We start from the raw sequence: 17,947 nt of genomic DNA, 5'->3' as shown, positions 1-17,947 counted from the left end.
CCAACTTTGACGCAAGGCCCCAGATGTTAAAGTACCTATAAAGGTACTTCATTGGCTATAAAATACTTTGGGATTTCTTGAAGATGTGAAAGGTGCTATATAAATGCAAGTTCTTCCTCCCTTGCATGCTGGAACTCCAATGTGTTATGTCACCAGTGATCCATCTTTTGCCTTTGGTAAAATCCGACACAAAAACAGTCCCTTCAAAAGCAACTCCAGGAAAACATTGCAAAACCACAGTGCTTAATGTTTACTTACTACACTTGTGTTCTGATATGAAAATATTATTTTGGATTCCCAATAGTCAGACTGCAACTTATTAAAAATACAATTAGCATCTGCACATACAGCCTTCCAGAGCCTGTGGACATTTTGGGGATCAGATACCTTTGCTAATTTGGATTTACTGATGGTCTGAATTATGTGAAACTTGTTTGGGAATTTCAGTTTGGACCAACAGATTTCTGTTAATGAGCCTCCGACAAACTCCACAGTACAGCGAGTGCTTGTAGGATGTTATAGTGTGGAATCATTAAATGAAACAGCACAGAAGGCCTTTCAGCCCATCAGGACTATGCTGGCTCTTTGGAAGAGCTATCCAATTAGTCCCACACCCCTGCTCTTCTCCCACGTATACTGGTCTATACAAAGTAGCACATACTCCACTGGCCAGAATTTCAAGCCCTCCAAAAGAGCAGGCTGGTGGTCGGGGTAGGGGGGCAGTGTAAAATGAGATGGGAAGTTGGGGGGTCCTTTCCCGACCCTCTCCCACCTCTGCTGCAGATTTACGCAGGGTGGTGACGAGAAACAGCCCACCTGCTCCAGGCCAGTCAAGGCCCTTAAGTGGCCAATTAACTGGCAATTAAAGACCTCCGCCTGCCGCCACAGGTATTTTACCCTTGGCTGGCGGGCAGCTGAGGTCTCAGAAAGCCCGCCTGATTACACAAGACAGAATTCTTGCGGGTTGGCGGGGTGCCCTCCGGATTGGGCACCCTGTGCCCCAAGGAGGGCTGCCCCCGAAGCCCCAACAGCCCCCAAGGCACAACACTACCCCCCCACCCTCCAAATCAACCCCCCCCACTTGCCTCACCAGGGCCCGACCGATTGTCCCCAGCGAGGCCCTAAAAACTTACCTTTTCTCCAGGGCCATCCTTCATCTTCCTCCTGAAGCTGGGTGTGGTCCCAGCAGTGGCACTGCTGGGACCAAGAGCAGCCAGCCCGCTGATTGGCCGGCAACTCCATTAGGCAGGACTTCCTGCCTCAATGAGGTGGAAGTCCCACCCAAGACCAATTAAGGGCCTGGGAGCATAAAATCCGGTCTGGATCCCCAGGCCCAGTGGAGGCTGGCTCTCCAACGACGTTTCGGCTGGTGGGCGGGGCACACCAAACGACAAATTCTACTCCCACCCACCCAACGACAAATGCTACTCCCGCCCAATGAAAAATTTCGGCCCATATTGCAGCCTGACTGGCTCACAGGGTTTCCAATTCTAGTTGGACATATCCCTGGAGATTTCATAACAGGACCTCATGCCTCCAACTCCCAGCCCCCACTCTCGCCACTTGTCACCTGACATGTCCATACTCACGGCACATGACCTTCCTACCCCAATCATAAAGTGAATAGACTCTTCATTATCCAATTGGATGATTCTTCACTGTCAGTAAAACAGTCTTTCTTCTCCACGTCCGATATTTTCATAACTATTAAAAAAAAATGTTCAAAGAAAGAAAAATAAATCACTTTTTCTTGGCCCGATGATTTTTCTCCTGGGTTTCTGGCAGCGTTGTCCTGGAGATTAGTCGTTAGTTCCTGGCGCCTCTAGGGAAATCCAGGAGGGTTGGCAACCCAACTGACTCACTCGGTTTCGGATCTAACCAGTTGCTTTAGTAGAATCACTTACTGGCATTGACAGAACACCACAATTCTCATATTTGGACTGATACATCATCACAATCCTGAACGCAAATCAACATTTGGTAATATTTTAAATGCAAAAATAATATTTTTTCTGTGCCCCCCCCCACATCCAGCTGCCCTCCTTTGTGCTGCAAGCAGCCATTTTGTGAGTAATTGGCAAGTGACCTTGTTGTGCAAATACTGTGCACTTCAGGTTAAGCGTATGGGAATTTTGGTATTGTAATTTATGGTAAGGTAATTTTAATTATTTTATTAAAGCCAGATGACGGGTTGGGAGCATCGAACACCACTAAGGTAGAAAAGAGTAAACAAAGAACTGAGATAAATGGAAAAAATCAGTTATATCAAGCTTGAGTTAAAAGCCTGTGAATTATAGAAGGCAGGAAAGACCGTGGGAGGTAAAGGGCAGAGACAGTGATGGAACATCTTTCCACTTTTTGTATCAAGACAACAAGAAACACTCAAAGGTCAGACACACATCAGAAGCTGAGTAAAGCTCGTTGACCGCTTCCCACCATTCAATGACCTGAAACTCATTATATAGGGAGAGCTAAATAACAAGTTAGGGGGAAAATGATATGTTCTGCTTGTACTAAAATAACAGTCTGAAAAAGCTCGGCAACACTCTGGGCAATAACATATTGTCGTGCAAGATGTCATGCCATTTTTAAAATAGTAACTAACTTCAAATGTCAAAAGAAAATGTTAGGAGAATTATTAGCCTGATGGGTGACACAATGCCTTTTCCATAGTTTTCATGTTGGGGTCCTGGGCTCTCAAAAGTCCTTGAGGGGACCTCAGGTTATGAGCAATGGTCCCTCACCTGCAAGTTCCCCTCCAAGTCACACACCATCCTGACTTGGAACTATATCGCCGTTCCTTCACTGTCGCTGGGTCAAAATCCTGGGACTCCCTTCCTAACAGCACTGTGGGTATACCTACCCCAAATGGACTGCAGCGGTTCAAGAAGGCAGCTCACCACCACCACCTTCTCAAGGGCAATTAGGGATGGGCAATAAATGCTGGCCTGGCCAGTGACGCCCACATCCCATGAATGAATAAAAAAAATGTTCCCTCTAATTATTCTTTGTTGTGCGCGGCCTGTTTATTGCACTGTGTGGTACATTTCCGATTGCTCCATAGTTGCACACTCGAGTTAGAAGCCCCATTTCCCTTTGACTAGTTGGCATTGTGTTTCAGAGGTTAGGACGGTGGGCCCTAAGCAGTCGGTTCTCGCTGTATTGAGTAAAAAAAAGCTTGGAAATCTCTGCTCCATGATTTCCGTTTTGTGTCCCATATTATTCTCCTTAGTGGGGTATAACTGGGAATTGTCAAGTTACCAAGTATTTTGGACATTCTCTCTACAATTACATGACACATTTTATCACAATGACTTGCGAAAGAGTCAACAAAATGCTGCTATATTCGATTTATTTTATGTCGCAATGCTGTATCACGAGACGGGCTTGCAATTTACAAACTTAAAATTGATTGCAGGCTTTTATCAAGTTTTATCCTTACTTTTATGGTAGTTTTTTTTAAGCAGCCCCAATTTAATCTTCAAACTATTCTGATGGCAGGGTTAATCAATTAAAGTTAATTTAACTCAACTCCCTCCCTATAATTTCATCTTGAATCACAGCTTCAAGATGGCAGACACAACAGGGGAGGGGTTGAAATTTGTCAATGGCAATTGGGCGAAATGGACAGATAGTGACTCAGCCACCTAGTTTTACACCCTGCCCTTTGAAGTCAATGGAAAAGAAAATTGGGTGCAGTGTTAAAATGGGCGGATAATTTGCTAGCAGTCCATTTGGCATAACTGCCGCTGACTAATTTCACCCCTCATCTTTTCATATTGGATATACTCCAGTGAAGACATTTTTCATTGCTTCATTTTAACTTGGACAAATTGAGATTTAAGGTTTGCCACAGTGAGGCAAAATATGAGAAAAAAATGCATGTTTATTAAATGTTCAGAAATAGGCCACTGTATTCCCCACACCTCCGACCTCCCGAAGGCATTTGTCATGAAGAAAGGCATTGGGAGTCGTCATATTTATCGACTTAACACAGCTAATTCCCTTCTATCCAAAGTTCCTAGTGGAATCCAGCTAATTATTACAGTATAATTGCAAAATAAGGATTTGAAGGTCACTAGGCCTTGGGTCTTCACCAGAAGTTAAACCGAATCAGAGAGAATGGAGGGCAAGTCTGCACCAGCTTAATGTCTTCTCGTAAGTTTAATTTAAAAAAAAGGTTTCAAATCAGTTCACCATTTTTAACAACTTTGATTTCCTTAATTAATCTCATTCTACTTAATGAGGCTGAGACCAAGTCTGGCTCTCTTGGAAATAGTGGATGGCCAATAAATTACACAGAGCACGTAAGCTCGACATGGGTTCATGTGCTGCTTGAAATCTGAGCGCCACTTGTAGAGGCAGCTGCTGAAATGTCGGATACAAAGATATTGTCAACACTACAATTTGTTCTCCATATTTGGCTCCTCTGCTGTGAGGGGTATATAACACACCCAGCAAACAGTGTGTCGTTACAGGAAGCAACACCGTCTCCTTAAATCCCGTGTCGACTGTATGATTATAGGAGCTGCCACTGAGATGTGCACAAGCCTCACAGTACTGAACAGGAAGGATTTTTTTAACCTCAGTGTGGACCCTTTATATGTAAGTTGATACCAAAGAATACATGAGCCATACATTATCCAATAGGAATGAATTTTGTTTCAGCTTTGTGTTTAAATAAATGATTGCAGTGGCATGATCATCAGCAGTAGTGATTACTGTACCAGACTAAAAATCCAGAGGTCAAAAGTTCAAATCCCAACATGGAAAGTAGTGAAATTGGTCATTGACTGGCACAGAAATTAATGACCATGAATCTTGCAGGATGGTCACTAAAAGCCCACTGACTCACTAATGTCCTTCAGGGGAAGGAACCTACCACCCGCCAGCCTGCTTTGGCTAACACATGACCCGAGTCCTATACTACATAGTTTACTCTTAATACTCTAGGAAGTAGCCCAACAGGCCACTCAGTTCTTTGCTCATAAAGATTATCCACCATTCAGACCAACTAGGGATGGGCCACAAAATATGGCCTTGTTCATACCATCCACATCTTGAGAGCAATATTTTTTAAACTGGAATACTTTTTGCTGCTTTAAATGATTACTGGATTGAGAAAGGGTAGATTACTACACATTGAAGCCTGTCCTACAGAGCATCAGAGCGCTGTAGTCAGACTGCCAACCCTCTACAAAGATCCTGTCTAAAATTGCATAACGAGAGTACTTAACCCCAGCCTCAGCTCATCTGCTGCTGAAACAGTCATCCAGGCCATTGTTACCTCTGGACTTATCTATTCCAATGCACTGCTTGCGGCTTCTCACCCTCCACCCTCCATAAGGTTAAGATCATCCAGAATGTGGAGTTTGCAAGTTCTCCCTGTGTCTGCGTGGGTTTTCTCCGGGTGCTCCGGTTTCCTCCCACAAGCCAAAAGACTTGCAGGTTGGTAGGTAAATTGGCCATTATAAATTGCCCCTAGTATAGGTAGGTGGTAGGGAAATATAGGGACAGGTGGGGATGTGGTAGGAATATGGGATTAGTGTAGGATTAGTATAAATGGGTGGTTGATGGTCGGCACACACTCGGTGGGCCGAAGGGCCTGTTTCAGTGCTGTATTTCTAAACTAAACTAAATGTTGCTTCCCATATTTGAACTCGCACTAAGTCCTCTTCACCCATCACCCCTGTGCTCTTCTAACTACATTGGCTCCCAGTTAAGGCTCGATTTTAACATTTTCATCCTTGTTTCCAAACCCCTCCTCACCTCTCTCTATCTCTGTAATCTCCTCCGTCCCTACAACCATCCAAGATATCTAATCTTTTCCAATTCTGGCCTCTTGAGCATCCCCAATTTTAATTGTTCCACCATTGGTGGCCATGCCTTCAGCTGCCTGGGCTCTAAGCTCTGGAATTTCCTCCCTAAACCTCTCCATCTCTCTACCTCTCTTTCCTCCTCTAAGGCACTCCTTAAACCTTACCTCTTACAACTTTTGTTGATCTGCCCTAATATCTCCCTGATAGCTCAGTGTCAAATTTGTTTGCTAATATTCCTGTGGTGCACCGTGGGACATTTTACTACATTAAAGGCACTACATAAATGCAAGTTATTGATGTTGTGGTTAACCCTTCAAGTTAGCATCACAAACATATGAGCTACTGAGGCTACATGTCAACACTCCAGTTCAATCCAGAACGTCTGTACAGAATACTAAACCCTTATACATCACTTCTCCCATTCAATGAATTCTTTTGCAGATACTGCAATCTGTCTCTCAACATGCAAGTTCAAAATGTAGTTTGACCATCATCTGCTGATGCTGACTTGTTGGGAGTTTTACTGTCATGATTATCAACACCTTAGACCAAATCCTCCAGGCTTTTCTTACTCTTTGCAACCACCATGTTTGATTTCAAATATCTGTACTTGTTGCAATTGCCCGACAATTCCATCCTGCGATATAAAACAACAACTTGCATTCATGTAGCATCGTTAGCGTAGTAAAATATTCCAAAGGCTTCACAGGAATGCAATCGGACATAATCTGACACTGAGCCAAATCAGGATATATTAGGGCAGATGACCAAAAGGTTGGTCAGAGAGGTGGGTTTTCGAGAGTGTCTTAAAATGGAGATTAAGAGTACAAGCTGTAGCTGATTATGCCTAGACCACAGACACTGCGTTTTCAAAGTATCCTATTGTGTGAAGCAGTTTGAGATATTTCCAGGTCATAAAACACCAGATAAATTCAACTGTTATAAGTCAATAACATTTTATTAAGCAATAGATGTTGTATTTAATCTCACCATAAGCAGTTTCTCTTCGCAGAGTAAAGGCAGATCACCTTTGTTTTGCTTTAGTAATGAAGTATTGATCATGAGAACATATAAAATACGAGACCACCCTTTGAATTTAAACAATTGAGCACGACTGTTAGGGTGCGTGTGTAAATAGCTACAATTTTTTTTTAAACTTAATATTAAAATTGATTATAATTAATTAAGGCACACAAGCAGAAGGGAACAGCTGGTGAGTCCACTCTTCTCTTTTGCTAGGAAGTGCTTCATGTAAGGGACAGTGTGTTAGTAGCTAACCTAGGACACCAGTGTTAGGGTAGATCTATAAAAAGAACTAACACTTTAAAATAAAATAATAAAAAAAAAGGTAAAATAATTAAAATAAATACCAAAAACACATATCTGTGGAATTAAGAAAAGTATAACTTTAGTTGTAGGTGGTACTAGCATTTAATAAGCACAGTAAATTTTACTATACATAGGAATTATTCGAAGTTAATTAAGAAAGTAATTAAAGCAAATTAACTAATACCATAAGTAACGATGGCAGGACAAATGTTATTGTTGCAGCTGTTGCATGTGGGAGAATTTCGATGCCAAGGCAATCCAGGACAAACACGTCTGCAGAAAGCTAGAGGAATTCCAGATCAGGATTATTGATCTGGAAGCCAAACTGCAAACACCACGCAACATAAGGGAGGGGGAGAGATACCTGGACACTTTGTTCTGGACGGCAGTCACACCTCTTAGAACAGGGTCATCTGTTTTGGTCAGCAGCGAGGGACAGGAGGATGTGACCATGAGTGAGGCAGGTAAAGGGACTGAGCAGACAGTAATGGAGGAGCCTCAGACTTTGCAATTGTCAAACAGGCTTGAGGTGCTCTCAACCTGTGTAGACGAAAGCGAGGTCTGCAAGGTGGATGAGCAGACTGGCCATGGCAATGTGGTACAGGAAGCCATTCAAGTGGGGGGAGCAAAAAGGAATGTAGTGGTAGTCGGGGATAGTATAGTGAGGGGGATTTACACTGTTCTGCAGCCAAGAGCACGAGTCTAGAAGACTGTGTTGCCTACCTGGTGCCAGGGTTCGGGACATTTGCTCAGAGCTGGACAAGAACTTGCAGTAGGAGGGGGAGGATCCAGTTGTCGTGGTCCATGTAGGTACCAACGACATAGGTAGGACCAGGAAAGAGGTTCTGCTTAAACAGTATGAGGAGCTAGGCACCAAATTGAAGAGCAGAACCACAAGGATAATAATCTCTGGATTATTATCTGAGCCACGTGCCAATTGGCAGAGGGCACATAAGATTAGTGAAATGAATAGGTGGCTCTATGACTAGTGTGGGAGAAGTGGGTTTTGGTTTATGGGGCACAGACACCAGTACTGGGGAAAGTGGGGGCTGTACCGTTGGGATGGTGTGCACCTGAACCAGTGATATAGCAAACTATATAACTCGGGAAGTAGAGAGGGCTTTAAACTAAACAAGTGGGGAGAGGGATCAAGCTTGGGTAGATGTAGCAAATCAAGGGGTACATTCAAGGCAGGAGAGTGGAATAGTAATATGGGAAATGAAGGTCAAAGAATGAAAGGAAGGGACAGAGAGAAAAAACCTAACAACACACCAATAGTCAAGACTGGATGTTACAAAGATAAGAAAAAGACAAAATGAAAGGCTGTGTATCTGAATGCACGTAGCATTCATAACAAAGTAGACAAACTGATAGCGCACATTGAAGTAAATAAATATGAACTGATAGCTATTACAGAGACGTGGCTGCAGGATGACAAGGGTTGGGTCCTGAATACTGAGGGGAATATGACATTCAAGAAGAATAGGAAGCGAGGTAAAGGTGGAGGGGTAGCACTGTTAATCAAGGATGGCATGAGAGATGATACACAATAAATGGAAGGATATTGAATACACAATAAATGGAAGGATATTGAGAAGGGTAGAAGAAGTGAGAGACCTTGAAGTGCATGTCCACAGGTCTCTGAAAGTTGCAGGACAAGTAGATAGAGTGGTGAAAAAGGCATATGGAATGCTTTCCTTTATTGGCCAAGGTATAGAATACAAAAGCAGAGATGTAATGCTGGAACTGTATAAAATGCTGGTTAGCCCACAGCTGGGGTATTGCGTACATTACAGGAAGGACATAATTGCTCTGGAGAGAGTACAGAGGAGATTTACAAGAATGTTGCCAGGGCTTGAAAGTTGCAGCTATGAGAAAAGATTGGATAGGCTAGGGTTGTTTTCCTTAGAACAGAGGAGGTTGAAGGGTGACTTAATTGAGGTGTACAAAATTATGAGGGGCCTAGATAGAGTAGCCAGGAAGGACCTGTATCCCCTAGTGGAGAGGTCAATTACCAGGGGTACAGATTTAAGGTGATTGGTGGAAGGATTAGAGGGGACATGCAGAAAGTATTTTCACTCAGAGGGTAGTGGGTATCTGGAATTCACTGCCAGGAATGGTGGTGGAGGCAGAAACCCTCAATTCTTTTAAAAGGTACCTGGACATGCACCTGAAGTGCTGTAACCTACAAGACAATGGGCCAGGTGCTGGAAGGTGGGATTAGATTGGGCAGCTGTTTTTTTCAGCCGGCACAGACATGATGGGCTGAACGGTCTCCTCCTGTGCTGTAATTGTTCTCTGGTTCTACAGTTCTGGAGATCAGGATGTAGAACCAGTTTGGGTGGAGATGAGGAAACGTAGGGAAAAGAAGTCACTAGTGGGAGGGGTCTACAGGCCCCTTGACAGTAACCACAATGTAGGACAAAGTATACAAGAAGAAATATTGGGTGCTTGTGATAAAGGGACGTCAATAATCATGGATGATTTGAACCTACATATAAACTGAAAAAATCAGATTGGCAATAGTAGCTTGGATGAGCAGTTCATAGAATGCTTTCGAGATAGTTTCTTAGAGCAGCACGTTCTGGAACCAACCAGACAGCAGGTTATATTAGACTTAATATTGTGTAATGTGACAGGATTAATTCACAACTTCAGAGTAAAGTCACCTCTAGGTAGCAGCAACCACAATATGATTGAATTTTACATCCGGTTTGAAAGAGAGAAGAGTGGGTCTAAGAGAAGAATTTTTAACTTAAGTAAGGGGAACTATGTGGGTATGAAAGGTGAGCTAGCTGAACTGAACTGGGTTACTAAGCGAGGAGATAGATCAATAGAGAAGCAGTGGCACACATTTAAAGGGATATTTCAGAATACTCAGAATAAGTATATTCCTACTATAAAGAAAAATACTAAGAGGAGGACCCACCATCTGTAGTTAGCTAAAGAAGTTAAGGAAAGCATCAAATTTAAGGAAAAAGCATATAATTATGCAACTATGTGTGGCAGGTCAGATGATTGGCCAGAATATAAAGAATGGCAGAGAATGACTAAAAGGTTAATCAGAAGAAAGAAATTAGAGTATGAGAGGAAGCTAGCTAGTAATGGAATAACAGATAGCAGGAGTTTCTACAGGTATTTAAAAAGGAAAAGAGGAAGTAAAGTGAGTTTGGTCCTCTAGAGAGTGAGAATGGGGAGTTAATAGTATCTAATATGGAAATGGCGGATGAAATGAACAAATATTTTGCTTCTGTCTTCACTGCAGAGGATAGAAAAAACTTTCCAGTAATAGCTGTAAATCAGGAGGTGGAAGGAAGAAAGGAACTTGGTAAAATTACAATCACCAAGGAAGCGCTACCGAGCAAACTGTTGGAGCTGTGGGCTGACAAGTCCCCGGTCCTGATGGGCTTCATCCTAGGGTCACCAAGTGTCCTAGACGAACACATCTGCAGGAGGTGTCACTGGCTGCACAAGCTTGAGCTCTGGGTTTCGGAATTCGAGCGGCAGCTGGAGTCACAGTTGTGCATCCGCAAGTCAGAGGACTATGTGGATAGCACATTTAGGGAGGTGGTGACATCACAGGTTAGGAGCATGCAGGCAGAGAGGGAATGGGTGATCACCAGGCAGTCTAAGAGAACCAGGCAGGCAGTGCAGGAGTTCCCTGAGTCTATCTTGCTTGCTAATCGCTTCTCCATTTTGGATACTGATGAAAGCGATGGTTCCTCGGGGGAGTGTAGCCAGACCAAAGTCCATGGCATTATGGGTGGCTCAGCTGCACAGGAAGGGAGGAAGAATAGTGAAAGAGCAATAGTGATAGGGGATTCGATAGTCAGGGGATCAGACAGGCAATTATGCAGCAGTAAACATGACTCCAGGATGGTATGTTGCCTCGCTGGTGCCAGGGTCAAGGATGTCATGGAGCGGCTGCATGACATCCTTCTGGGGGAGGGTGAACAGCCAGAGGTCGTGGTCCACATTGGTACCAATGACATAGGTAGGAAGAGGGATGAGGTGCTGAAAGCAGATTTTAGGGAGTTAGGAAGGAAATTAAAAAGCAGGATCTCCAAATCAGTATCAGGATTGCTCCCAGTGTCACGTGCTCGTGAGTATAGGAATAGGAGGATTGATCGATTGAACAGATGGCTGGAGAATTGGTGTAGGAGGGAGGGGATCAGATTTCTGAGGCATTGGGAACAGTTCTGGGGCAGGTGGGACCTGCACAAGATGGACAGGCTACACCTTAACAGCACCTGAACTAAGATCATTGCAGGGAGATTTGCTAGTGCTGTTCGGGAGGGTTTAAATTAGCGTGTCAGGGGGATGAGAACCTGAGAGGTAGCTCAAATTGGAAGCAAGTAAAGCTGGTAACAAGAAGTAGAAAAGTCGCAAGTGACATTAGAAGGCAGGCGAAACAAAGGCAAGCATCAACTAGGCTTAGAATGCAGAATGTCAAGAAGACAAGGTTAAGGGCACTCTACCTGAATGCATGCAGCAATTGCAACAAGGTAGATGATTTCAAGGCACAAATAGAGGAAATGGGTATGATCTAATTGCCATAATGGAAACGTAGCTACTGTGACCAAGACTGGGAACTGAATATTCAAGGATATTCGACATTTAGGAAGGACAGGCAAAAAGAAAAAGGAGGTGGTATTGCGCAGATAATAAGGGATGGGATCAGTATATTAGTAAGGGAGGATCTCAGACTGGAAGAACAAAATGTGGAATCTGTTTAGGTGGAGCTAAGAAACAGCAAGGGGCAGCAAACATTAGTTGGAGTTGTTTATAGGCCACCAAACAGTAGTGATAGTGTTGGGCATGGTATTAATCAGGAGATTAGAGAAGCATGTGGCATGGGTAATACAGTAATCGTGGGTGACTTCAATCTGCATATAGATTGGGTAAACCTAATGAGCATTAATGCTATGGAGGATGAGTTTCTGGACTGTGTTAGGGATGGTTTTCTAGAACAGTATGTTGAGGAACTGACTAGCAAACAGGCTATTTTAGATCTACTATTATGTAATGAGAAAGGGCTAATTAATAATCTTGCTGTAAAAGAACCTTTAGGGATGAGTGACCATAATATGATAGAATTTTACATTATGTTTGAAAGTGAGGTAGTTCAATCTGAAGCCAGGGTGTTAAATTTGAACAAAGGAAATTATGAAGGTATGAGGAGCAAAGTGGCTGAGGTGGTTTAGGAAAATACATTAAAAGGTATGACAGTACATAGGCAATGGATAGTCTTTAAAGAAATATTACATAGTTTACAGCAACTATACATTCTTTCAAAGCACAAAAACCAGAAAAGTAAAGGCAGTCAACCGTGAATAACAAAGGATTGTTGTTATGATCCTGTCATTTTTTTTTTCAGGAAGAATGCAGAGTGCCTTTAAGGCTGGAAAAAGAATCATACTGTTTTAAGAACTAGCAAGCCTCAAAAGTTATAGAAAGTGCATTTTGGTTGCCATTGGATACAACCATACGGAGAGGGAAACAACCAGCTTCAAAGAATGCATCCTGGTTACCCGGCAACAGCCATTCAGAGAACAAGAACCAGATATACGATGCTGCAATTATCTTATGAACTGGGCTTTTTGGTTGAGACAGATTGTTCTAACCCAGGGAAACAGACAGACAGCTGTGTGTTAGCACCTGAAAGGAGCGCTGTCAGACCATTTTAACTGAAGGAAAAGAATATAGTCTTGTTTATTTATTATTCCCTCTCAAAATTCAAAAAAATCAAGCCAAAACAGAGATCTCTGATAATTTAAACTGAAGGAAGGGAAGCTAGACTGTGACAATCTTTTAACCCTCAAAGATTCTAAAGCCAAATTGATTCATTAAAAAGTGTTTGCAGATTGTTAATTGTTGAAATTCATCGCTGGAGAAGGAGCAACTATTTTGACTTCTGAATTAGACTACGGACTGTTCTACTGTTGAAGAAGCTTTTTTTTTCACATCGGAAGGCTGTGAGGACTTCAAGCAACCTTGGACTGTTCCACATCCAGCAGGTGTGTAAATCTGCAAGGACTCTAATTTTTTTCTATTTTTATATGTTGTTTATATCTTAGTACTGTTTAAGAATTTAGTTTTCCTAATTAAACAGTTAATTTGTTGTTTTAAAGACACCTGGTTTGGTTAGCCTCATTCGGGGGTTAATAGAGGGTACAATTTGGCTGGGGCTTTCTTTAATTTGGAAAGTTTAAAATGATATGTTAGGCGATCTGTGGAGGGATGGGATTGAATTAACAGTGCGTTTCTCCCACCACAATCAGAATCGTATATTTTGATTGGGGGCTTTGACTGGAGCAGTCAGTCATAACATTGTATAAGGTTAAAAGAAAAGGCCTATAAAGTTGCCGGAAATAGTAGTAAACCTGAGGATTGGGAAGATTTTAGAATACAGCAAAGGAGGATGAAGAAACTGATAAAGAAAGGGAGAACAGAATATGAATGTAAGCTAGCTAAAAATATAAAAATGGACTGTAAAAGCTTCTACAGGTACGTAAAAAGGAAACGTTTGGCTAAGACAAATGTGGGTCCTTTACAGGCAGAGTCAGGAGAATTTATAATGGGGAATAGAGAAATGGCAGAGAAGCTAAATGATTACTTTATGTCTGTCTTCACTGAGGAAGATACAAGAAATCTCCCAGAATTAGAGATCCAAGAGATTCGGGGGAATGAGGAATTGAAGGAAATTAGTATTGTTAAGAAGGTTGTATTGGAGAAATTAATAGAGCTGAAGGTTGGTAAGTCCCCAGGACCTGATTTTTTACATCCCAGAGTGTTGAAAGAGTTAGCTATGGAGATAGTGGATGCATTGGTGATCATCTTCCAAAATTCTATAGATTCTGGAGTGGTTCCTGCAGATTGGAAGGTCGCAAATGTCAGCCCACTATGTAAGAAATGAGGGAGAGAGAAAACAGGAAATAACAGACCTGTTAGCCTTACATCAGTCGTTGGGAAAATGCTATAATCTATTCTAAAGGATGTGATAAATGGACACTTGGATAATAATGATCTAATTGGGCATAGTCAACATGGATTTATGAATGGGAAATCATGTTTGATGAACCTGTTGAAGTTTTTTGAGGATGTTACTAACAGAATTGATAAAGGGAAGTCGGTGGACGTGGTATACTTGGATTTTCAGAAGGCATTTGATAAAGTCCCCCACAGGAGGTTGGTTAGCAAAATTAAAGCACATGGGATAGGAGATAATATACTGGCATGGATTACGGATTGGTTAACAGGCAGAAATCAGAGAGTAGGAATAAACGGGTCATTCTCGCATTGGCAGACTGTGATTAGTGGGGTACCACAGGGATCAGTGCTTGGGCCCCAGCTGTTCACAATATTTATCAATGATTTGGATGTGGAGACCAAATGTAATATTTCCAAGTTTCTGGATGACACAAAACTAGGTGGGAATGTGTGTGGTGAGGAAAATGCAAAGCGGCTTCAAGGGGATTTGGACAGTCTGTGAGTGAGCAAGAATGTGGCAGATGGAATATAATGTGGAAAAATGTGAGGTTATACACTTTGGTAGGAGGAGCAGATTTGCAGAGTATTTCTTAAATGGTAAGAGATTAGAAAGTGTAGCTGTACAAAGGGACCTGGGTGTCCTTGTCAATAAGTCACTGAAAGCTATCATGCAGGTGCAGCAAGCAATTAGGAAGGCTAATGGTATGTTAGCCTTTATCGCAAGAGGATTTGAGTACAGGAGTAGTGAAGTCTTGCTTCAATTGTATAGAACCTTGGTTAGACTGCACGGAGTACTGTGTGCAGTTTTGGTCCCCTTACCTTAGGAAGGACATTATTGCCAAAGAGGGAGTGCAATGAAGGTTCACCAGATTTGTTCCTAGGATGGTGGAACTGTTCTATGAAGAGAGATTGGGGAAACTGGGCCTGTATTGTCTAGAGTTTCAAAAAATGAGAGGTGATCTCATTGAAACCTACAAAATACTGAAAAGGATAGACAGGATAGACCAGCTAAGATGGTTCCCCTGGTTGGGGAGTCTAGAACAAGGGGATACAATTTCAAAATAAGGGGGAAGCCACTTAGGACAGAGATGAGGAGAAATTTCTTTACTCAGAGGGTTGTGAATCTTTGGAATTCTCTACCTACAAGGGCTGTGGAAGCTCAGTCATTCAGTATGTTTAAAACAGAGATTGACAGATTTCTAAATACAAATGACATAAGGGGACATGAGGATAGTGTGGGAAAAGGGCATTGAAGTAGATGATCAGCCATGATCATATTGAATGATCGATGGGCTGAATGGCCTACTCTTGCTCCTATGTTCCTATGTCATAAAAGAGGTGGCTAATGAGGTAGTAGATTGGTGTTAATTTTTCAAAATTCGCTGGATTCTGGAAAGGTTCCATCAGACTGGAAAGTAGCAAATATAACCCCTCTATTCAAGAAGTGGGGGAGGCAGAAAACAGGTAACTATAGGCTGGTTAGCTTGATGTCTGTTGTAGGGAAGGTGTTAGAATCGATCATTAAGGAGGTTATAGCTGGGCACTTAGAAAAACTCAAGGTAATCGGTTTCATCAATTTATTGGAGTTCTTTTGAAGGAGTAACATGCTCTGTGGATAAAGGGGAGTCTGTTGACCTCCTGTACTTGGATTTCCAGAAGGCATTTGACAAGGTGCCACATAAAAGGTTAGTGCGCAAAGTAGGAGCTCATGGTATAGGGGGTAACATATTAGCATGGATAGAAGATTGGCTGGCTGGCAGAAAACAGAGAGTATGCATAAATGGGTCCTTTCCTGATTGGCAGGATGTGACGATTGGAGTCCCGCAAGGTTCTGTGCTGGGGCCTCAACTTTTTACAATTTATATCAATGACTTAGATGAGGGGAGCAATGGCATGGTAGTTAAATTTGCAGATGACACAAAGATGGGTAGGAAAGTATGTTGTGAAGAGGACATAAGGAGGTTGCAGACCGATATAAATAGGTTAAGTGAGTGGGCAAAAATCTGACAGATGGAGTAGAATGTGGGAAAATGTGAATTTGTTCACATTGGCAGGAAGAATAAAAAAGCAGAGTATTACTTAAATGGAGAACAACTGCAGAATTCAGGGTGCAGAGGTGTTCTAGTGTATGAGTCACAAAAAGTTAGTATTCAGGTACAGCAAGTAACAAAGAAGTGTCATGCTAGGCCCCCACCTGCCAAGAATGAGGCACATTAATTTTGTCATGAACATTGATTTTAAACTGTTACTCGAGTGAAGAAAGGACTTGTTAAACAAATCAGCCGTGGCTGGAAAAGACATTTGCATATTAACAGATAGTGCTTGGAAGGACAAGAGACCATTCCCTGACGCATTCAACCCACACTGGACCTTGATCACCAGGTATTGTGTGTAAGAGGAGCATTCCAGAGACTACTAAGATGATACGATCCAAGACGTGGTCGGACCAGTTAGTCACATGACTAACCTGCTTGGCAACCTGGGCTTTTCTGAATTGTGCAAACAGTTTGAACTCAGAGTGTCTGTTTGCTCCTGGACTGAGAAGATCTCTCCTGTCTGCTCCCATCTGTTTCTCACAAACCTCTGGAATCCACTGAAGACACATGAACCCCAAGAGAGAAATGTCTCCTACACAAACAAGGTTTCAGAACAATACTGGGCCCCAACGAAAAGCAAGATCTACCTACAAACAAGGACTCTACAGTGAGCTCGAAGATCCGTAACAAAAATCCTCTTCAGAGATTGCCTCAAATTTTCCACTTTATTTCTTCTGCTCTGTTCTGACTCTATCTGCATGTGTGTATTGCGCATGGGCGCGTCATGTATCCGTAGGCATTAACCGAATTAGAGATTAAGTTTAAGTGTAATAAATTTCAACCTTTCTTCTTTAAACCTAAGGAAACCTGTTTGTGCTAGTTTCTTTACCTTATAAATGGAAAGCGGTGAACAAGGATTTCACCAAGGGGGAGCTAAAAACAGTGTGTTTAAAATGCAACCTTGTTACAGTAAGACTAGGTGAAGGCTGAAAGGGAAACCTAGACCTCTTTCTCACCAGGTCGTAACAAAGGCTAATGGAATGCTATCCTTCATTACAAGAGGAATTCAAAATAAGAGTAAGGATGTTATGCTTCAGTTATACAGGGCATTGGTGAAACCACATCTTGAATACTGTGTGCAGTTTTGGTCTCCTTATTTAAGGAAGGATGTAAATGTGTTGGAGGCCGTTTAGAGGAGGTTTACTAATTTGATACCTGGAATGAGCGGGTTGTCTTATGAAGAAAGGTTGGACAGACTGGGCTTGTTTTCACTGGAGTAAGAGGAGAGTAAGGGAAGACTTGATTGAAGTATATAAGATCCTGAACGATCTTGACAAGGTGGATGTGGAGAGGATGTTTCCCCTTGTGGGTGAGTCCAGAACTAGGGGGCACTGCTTTAAAATTAGGGGTCATCTTTTTAGGATGGAGATGAGGAGACATTTTCTCTCTCAGAGGGTTGTGCGGCTTTGGAACTCTCTTCCTCAGAAGGTGGTGGAGGCGGGATCATTGAATATTTTTAAGGTGGAGGTAGATAGATTCTTGTTATGTAAGAATCAAAGGTTATCGGGGTAGATGGGAGTGTGGAATTCGAAACACAAACAGATCAGCCATGATCTTATTGAATGGCGGGGTAGGTTAGAGGGGCCGAATGGCCTACTTCTGCTCCTAATTCGTATGTTCGTATGTAAATACCCTCCCATAAACTGAATAAACACCCATAGGGACACCCATATGTTCCCTAACTATTGCATTGAGAGTGATTGTCACTCTGGA

Source organism: Heterodontus francisci, chromosome 19 (assembly GCF_036365525.1).
Source record: "Heterodontus francisci isolate sHetFra1 chromosome 19, sHetFra1.hap1, whole genome shotgun sequence".
Classification (NCBI taxonomy): domain Eukaryota; kingdom Metazoa; phylum Chordata; class Chondrichthyes; order Heterodontiformes; family Heterodontidae; genus Heterodontus; species Heterodontus francisci.
This window is presented reverse-complemented; position numbering follows the sequence as displayed.